This window comes from Gopherus flavomarginatus, unplaced genomic scaffold (assembly GCF_025201925.1).
Source record: "Gopherus flavomarginatus isolate rGopFla2 unplaced genomic scaffold, rGopFla2.mat.asm mat_scaffold_92_arrow_ctg1, whole genome shotgun sequence".
Lineage (NCBI taxonomy): Eukaryota > Metazoa > Chordata > Testudines > Testudinidae > Gopherus > Gopherus flavomarginatus.
Window position 1 is genome coordinate 476886 of NW_026115180.1, and position 7494 is coordinate 484379.

Below are 7494 nucleotides of genomic sequence, written 5' to 3' on the forward strand. Positions count from 1 at the left end.
TCGGCCAGGTCCATCCTGGGGGGCAGTGAACCAGACCCCCACGTCCTCCCTCAGCCAGCTCCAGCCTAACAACTCCCTCCAGCTCCTCTTCTCTGCTCAGTTCCTTTTCAGGGACAGGAGGTCACCTAATCTCTTTGTCTCCAACACCTTCAGTTGGCACCTCTGCAGGGGAGGGGCCCAGGCCATAAATTGCTAGGAGACAGAGTGTCAGGCACTTAGGTGCACTGGCCCTTTGCTCTGCCAGATACTTAAGAACTGCCATGGGGACACTGAGGCACCAACACAGTACTCAGAGAAAACATTAAGAACATTCCCAGTTCGTCACATGAGGGTACTGGGGAGAAGCCGTTCCTGCGGGGCAGGGTGCTGGGTTCCCTCTCCAGCTCTGTGAGGGGACTGGGGAGCGGCCATTCCTGAGGGGCGGGGCGCTAGGTTCCCTTCCCAGCTCTGCTAGGGGACTGGGGAGCAGCCGTTCAAGTGGGGGGGGCGGGCGCTGGGTTTCCTCCTCAGCTCAGCGAGGGGACTGGGGAGCGGTGGTTCCTGCGGGGGCGGGGCGCTGCCTTCCCTCCCCCGCTCTGTGATGGGGGGACTGCTGAGCAGCCATTCCCGCGGGGGTGGGACGCTGGGTTCTCTCCATGGCTCTGCGAGCGGACTGGGAACCGGCCGTTCCTCCGGGGGCGGGGCACTGCGTTCCCACCCCAGCTCTGTGATGGGACTGGGGAGTAACTGTTCCAGCACGGGAGGGGCACTGCCTTCCCTCTCCAGCTCTGTGAGAGTAGTGGGCAGCAGTCGTTCCTGCGGAGGAGGGGCGCTGGGTTCCCTCCCCGGCTCTGCCAGGAGACTGGGGAGCAGCTGTTCCTGAAGGGGCAGGGCTCTGTCTCCCCTCCCCAGCTCTGCGAGGGGACTGGGGAGTGGCCATTCTAGCGGGGGTGGGGTGCTGTGTTCCCGAACCAACTCTAGAAGGGGACAGTGGAGGGGCAATTCCAGCGGGTGCAGGGCGCTGGCTTCCGTTCCCAGCTCTGGGAGGGGCCTGGGGAGTGGCGGTTCCAGCGGGGGCAGGGTGCTGGCTTCCCTCCTGTCATAAACAGATGGTTAAGGGTTAATGTCTCTTTTACCTGTAAAGGGTTAAGAAGCTCAGTGAACCTGGCTGACACCTGACCAGAGGACCAATAGGGGGACAAGATACTTTCAAATCTTGGTGGAGGAACGTTTTTGTTGTTCTGTTTGTTTTATTCTTTGTTCACTCTTGTGGCTAAGAGTGACTAGATGTGCAACCAGGATTTCTCCAATCTTTCTGAATCAGTCTCTCATGTTTCAAAATAGTAAGTATAGCCAGGAATCGTGGATTAGTCTTATGTTTGTTTTCTTAACTTGTAAATGTGTCTTTTGCTGGAAGGATTTTTACTTCTGTTTGCTGTAACTTTGAACCACAGGCTGGGAGTGGGGGAGGTCTCTCTAGGCTATATAAATCTGAATACCCTGTAAAACATCTTCCATCCTGATTTTACAGAGATAATTTTAACCTTTTCTTTCTTTAATTAAAAGCTTCTTTTCTAAGAACCTGATTGATTTTTCCCCCTTGTTTTAAGACCCAAGGAGATTGGGTCTGAACGCACCAGGGATTGGTGGGGGGAAAGGAGGGGGGGAAGGTTAATTCCTCTTTGTTTTAAGATCCAAGGAGTTTGGATCAGTGGAGCCTCTCAGGGTAACCCAGGGAGGGGAAAGTCTGGGAGGAAAAGAGGGGGGGGGAGGCTAATTTCTCCTCGTGTTCAGATCCAAGGGGTTTGGGTCTTGGGTTCCCCAGGGAAGGCTTTGGGGGAACAGGAAGTGTGCCAATCACGATATTTTTGGCTGGTAGCAGTGTACCAAATTTAAGCTGGTAATTAAGATTAAAAGTGATCATGCAGGTCCCCACTTTTTGGACGCTAAAGTTCAAAGTGGGGAAAAAACCTTGATACCCCCCCAGAATGGACCTTGCCTGGGCGGACTCGCTGGGGGAAGAGCACAGAGCGTCAGAGGATGCTAAATCCTCCAAGGAGAGACCCAAGAGGTGTGGGGAGCAGTTCCAGAGCATCACCCGGTGACTCTGTGACAACTGGTGGTAGAGGTGGGATGTACTACACCCCGTGAATGGCGCTGCTTGCAGTAAGTGACTGGGGAGCAGTAAAACAAAGGAGGGATAATGAGAACCAGGCGTGCTGAAAGCTCAGAGAGGGACGGTTTCAGGGGACAGTTAACCTCTGGGAGTGTGTGACCAGCGAGAAGGACTGTTGGAGTAACGGGGTCCCCTTGAGGACTGCAGTGAGCAGTCTCAGGGGCAGAGGAGCTTGCCACTCTGCCCGGGGAGAGAGGATTTTTGCAGTAGCAGGGTCCCTCTGGGGATTGCAGGAGCAGTCCCAGGGGCAGAGGAGTCTGCAGCTCGACCCTGGCAAAGAGGTGGTGATTACGAGAAGGGCTGGCACACCAGGGATTCTTCCTGGAAACCATGGGGAGTAAAGAGCACACAGGCCTGTGAGTCCAGAGCCACTTGGGAACGGTGAGGTGATGGCCTATCACCATCTCCTGTAGAAGGACATTGTGATCCTGTGCACAAAGAGAGGGTGACGCATGGGGAAGTTCACCAAGGCACAGTTAATCATGAGTTGGAGAAGGACCCCTCTGAGGAGCAGATTCCTGACCCAGATGGGGCTACAAGAGGATTTGGGAGCAGCTGGAGAAGCAGCCAGGCATCCCCTAGAGTCTGATCCCCAGCAAGATGATGGTTTTCACGATCGGGTTCCCCATCAGGGGATCGGAGACGGATGGGATGGGAGCAGAGTCCAAGAGAGCAAGAGGATCGTGAGAGAGAGCAAGAGTCTGATGAAAAGCTGCAGGAGAAGCAGCAGCACCATGGACTGGGGATGGTGGAGCAGAGAGACATAGGGGGCTGCCCAAGGGTCAGTGGGGAAACACGCCTGGGGTGTCAAGACTCTGGGACAGAGAAAACTGTGGTGGTGCAGCCGCAGATGCTGAGGAGCTGTGGGACCTGGGTGAAGGTCCCCAGGGTGAAGCCCCTCGTCCTGCCTATGGCCCGGATCCCTGTGCAGACCCAGGAGGGGTCTGGCTGGCTGGTTGTTGGGGTTCTCCAGGATATCGGCTGGGAGGCCCTGTTGGGGGGTGAGCATGTCTCTTTAGCACAGGATCCAGGCCCTGCTCCTGTAACGGCCGAGGGTTTGAATTCAAATCCAGGGAATCAATTGGCTAGGATGGAAATGGTCAGTAAAAATGCAGACGACGTGGCTGGCAGGGGGGAAGGGCTGCTGGGCTCAGGGTACCTGCCTACCTGTAACCAGCCCCCTGGGGCTTAGTGGGAGGGAGAGATGCTCCCCACCCCCCCTGCACACCGGAGAGGGGGCTCACGCTGGCTCTGATGCTGTGACCAAAGCAAGAAGCTCGCTGCCTGCCCCCACTCGAACCACCACTCCCTAAGTCCCAACCACAGCTGGGGAGGGAAGCCAGCGTCTCGCCCCCGCTCGAGCGGCGACACCCCACGCCCCTCCCAGAGCTGGGCAGGGAAGGCAATGTCCCTCCCCCGCTCGAACCGCCACTTGCCAGGCCCCTTGCAGAGCTGGGCAGGGAAGCCAGCGCCCTGCCCTTCCTGGAACCGCCACTCCCGAATCCCATCCCAGAGCTGGGGAGGGAAGCCAGTGCCCCACCCCTGCTTGAACCACCACTCTCCAGACCCCTACCAGAGCTGGGGAGGGAAGCCACCTCTCTCATAGGAACCTCTCCTTGTAACCTCTCCTCATGGACTGTACCGCACTCAGGTTATCCATGTCCCTTGGCCTCCGCAAGGAGGGATCTTTCTGCAACTTGGCCTGGAACTCAGCAGCTGGGACAGGGATGGGGATCTGCTCTCTCTCGTCGGCTGGGTCTGAGGCCGCAGCCTCTCTGAGCTGTGTCCCTGGGCGTTCCCTCCCCACCAGGTTAGGGTCCTGCACCTCGGGCACAGTACCTTCCGTGTTGTCAGGGTGCAGTGCCCTTCGCTGACTCTGACTATGGGTCACGACCAGGGCACCCCTGGCGTTGCTTGGCCGGACCTCTCATGTTTACGCTGGTTGTCCCACTCCTTCAGTCCTTGCCTCCTCTACTTGAGCTCTTCTTGTCTCAGCTCCCTGTCATGTTCCATCCACATCCATTCCAGGGACGAGGAGCTCCGCTGGGATGATCTCCTTCTGGCCACCGGGGTCAGGGTGCCCTCGGTATTCACTGGGCTTCCCCTAACCTCTTTCCTAGCTATAGGTGGGCAGGATGTCCGGGTGTCCTTGGCAGCAGTCTGGCCCCTCCCAGCCATGTCAGGCCCTGGGGCCCACGCTGCATCCGCTGGGCAGATGCCTCATCGACCAATGCAAAGCCCCCCTGCTTGCACAGCTCCACCAGGTCTTTCTTAAGGTGCTTAGCATAAATCTTCCTGCTGGCCACTCGCCGGCCTGTGCTCTCAGCTTCCACTGGTTCCAGGGAGACCCCTTGTGCACCAGTCCTTTTTCTGGTCACCCCCACTCTGCCAGGGTCAAGCTGCAAACTCCTCTACCCCTGGGACCGCTCCTGCAATCCCCTTGGGGGGCCCTGTTACTGCAAAGTCCTTCTCTCTGGTCACACAGTCCCAGTGGTTAATGATCACCTTACCCCTTCTCTCTCTGACTCTTCAGCCACCTAGTCCTTGTCAGTCCCCTTTTTTTTACTGCTCCCCAGTCACTTACTGCAGGAAGTGCCGTCCATGGGGTGCAGTAAGTCCCGCCGCTGCCACCAGTTGTCACGGAGTGTGGGGGAGTCGGGGCTCTGCACCCCTTTTCCTGCGATTCACCAGGACTCTCAGCCAGTCAGAAAAGCAGGTTTATTTAGATGCCAGAAACACAGTCCAAGACAGGTCTTGCAGGCCCAGACAAGAGGACCCCCCCAGTTAGGTCCATCTTGGGGCGCCAGGAGCACCACAGCCCCATTTGGGGTGGGGAGTCAGAGCCCTGTCTGTCCTTACCTTCCTCCCCCAGCCAGCTCCAGACTGCCAAACCCCCTCCAGCCCCTCCTTCTCTCTCAGTTGCTTTCCCCAGGCCAGGAGGTCACCTGATCCCTTTGTCTGAGAGGTGCTGGCTGGTGGATCTCTGCAAGGGGCGGTGATCAGCAGGGGGGGGATCTTAGATCAGGTGTGCTTGATGGCACTAGCAGGCCACATGTGGGAAGGATTATGCAGCCCGAACCCTTTTGCTAGCCCAATACACCTGGGGTTCAAACTGAGATTGGCTCTTTTCCCAGCACTCTGGGCTGCGATTGGGGCTTTCTTGGTTCAGAGCTTCCCCTCTTGGCTTTTGGCCAGCTTTGGGTTTGGGCAGCCGCTCCTCACCTATTGACCCAGATACAACACCTCTGCCGTCCCCAGCTTACACTTTTCAGCTTTTACCGTCAGTCCTGCCTCCTTGAGGCAGCCCAGCCCCCTCTTCACCTGGGACACCTGTTCCTCCCAGGTCTGGCTAAAGACACACATGTTATTGTATGCCAGGGCCATGTTCTCCATTCCCCTCAGCTTCTCTAGAATCTCCCCAGGCCTAGGGATGGGGTCGGCATTGGACACTGTGATGGCTTTAAGCTTTCAATAGTCCCCACTAAACCAGATCATCCTGTCTCCCTTGGGGATCAGCCCCACAGGTGAGGCCCATGGGCTGTTGAACGGCTGGATGCCATCTAAAGCCAGCAGGTCCTTGACCTCTCTCTCCAGGTTCTGGGCTGCTCTCCCAGTGACTCTGAACAGGGAACACCTGATGGGGAGATTGGGTCCCACCTCAGGGAAGAGATCCCCCAGGGGGTCTTCCCCCTTCTCCTCCCAATCCTCCCCTTCCAGGTTCAGGGGGCCCCTCACTCTCCTCCCATCCAGCAGCTCGAAAGGGAAGAACCCTGTGGATTCCTGGGGCATCACCAGCTGCCTCCCAATTCCCCCCAGTTTTACTTCCCGTTGGGGAGCCCATTCCCGGTCAGGAATCCCTTCTCCCACAGGACTCTGTCCCTGCAGCCTTCCCCAAGGGGGTTTGCAGAGCTGTGGCCAGCAAGTTCCCTCAGCTTCTCCAAGGAGGGATCCCTCGGCAGATCACCCCAATGGTTGGGATGGGCCTGGGAAGTTGCGCTTGAACCGCCACTTCACAGGCTTGTCCAGAGCTGGAGAGGGAAGCCAGCGCCCCGCCCCCGCTCGAACTGCCACTTTCCGATGCCCCCCAGGAGTTAAAGAGCGAATCCAGCGCCCCTCCCCTGCTGGAACCGCCACTCCCCGCTCCCCTCCCAGAGCTGGAGAGGAAATCCAGCACCCTGCCCCCACTCAAACTGCCACTCCCCAGTCCCCATCCAAAGCTGGGGAAGGAAGCCAGCGCCCCCCACCCGCTGGAACCACCACTCCCCACGCCCCTCCCAGAGCTGGACATGGAAGCCACCTCTCCCACAGGAACCTCTCCTTGCAACCTCTCCTCATGGACTGTACCGCACTGAGGTCGGCCAGCTCCCTTGGTCTCCGCAAGGTGGGATCTTTCCGCAACTCGGCCTGGATCTCAGCAGCTGGCACAGGGATGGGGACCTGCTCTCTCTCGTTGGCTGTGTCTGAGGCCGCAGCCTCTCTGAGCTGTGTCCCTGGGCGTTCCCTCCCCACCAGGTTAGGGTCCTGCACCTCGGGCACAGTACCTTCCCCTTTGTCAGGGTGCAGTGCCCTGCGCTGACTCTGACTATGGGTCATGACCAGGGCACCCCGGGCGTTGCTTGGCCAGACCTTCAGGGCCCCCCCATTAACACCTCCATGGGCAAATATGGGTGTATCCCCACGTCCTTGGGCCCTCCTTGACCCCCCACTTCAGGTGTGCCCTTGCCACGGGAACCTTGAATGAGGTCCTGCACACACCCATCAGGGTCAGGTAGGTGTCGGGAACCATCCAATCTGAAGCCACCACCTCGGGCCGGGCCAGTGTCACCTCTGTACCCATGTCCCAGTGACCTTCCTCCCATCTACCTCCAGGGAAACAAGGCACTCTCTCCGGAGGGGCAGCCCCACTCCCACCCTGTAAACCAAAAACTCAGAGCCTGGAGCTGATATGGGGACCTCCTCCCTTTTTTACTGGTGGTACGCTGCCAGCCCCCCTTTCTTGGGAATGTTGCCCCTCATCCGACTGGGTCTTTACCCAGTCAACCCTCTGCGGGTTGGGTCTGCTTGGTCTGTCCCTGAGCTTGGTCACTGGACCCGTATGTGGCCTCGTTGGCCACAGCGATAGCAGCTGATGTCTCGTGGGTCCCCTCCAGTAGGACGGATGGACCTGATGCTGGATGCTCCCTTTTGGTGGGGGTTCTCCATAGGCCCCCGCTGGGAGATCCCATGGTGACTCTCTCTCTGCGTTGAGGCAGGCTTGCTCCATCGAGACTCCTGCATGTTATCCCCTGCCCGACTGTCCACAAATTGGTCGGCCAGCTGGCCTGTGTGCTGCAGCTTCT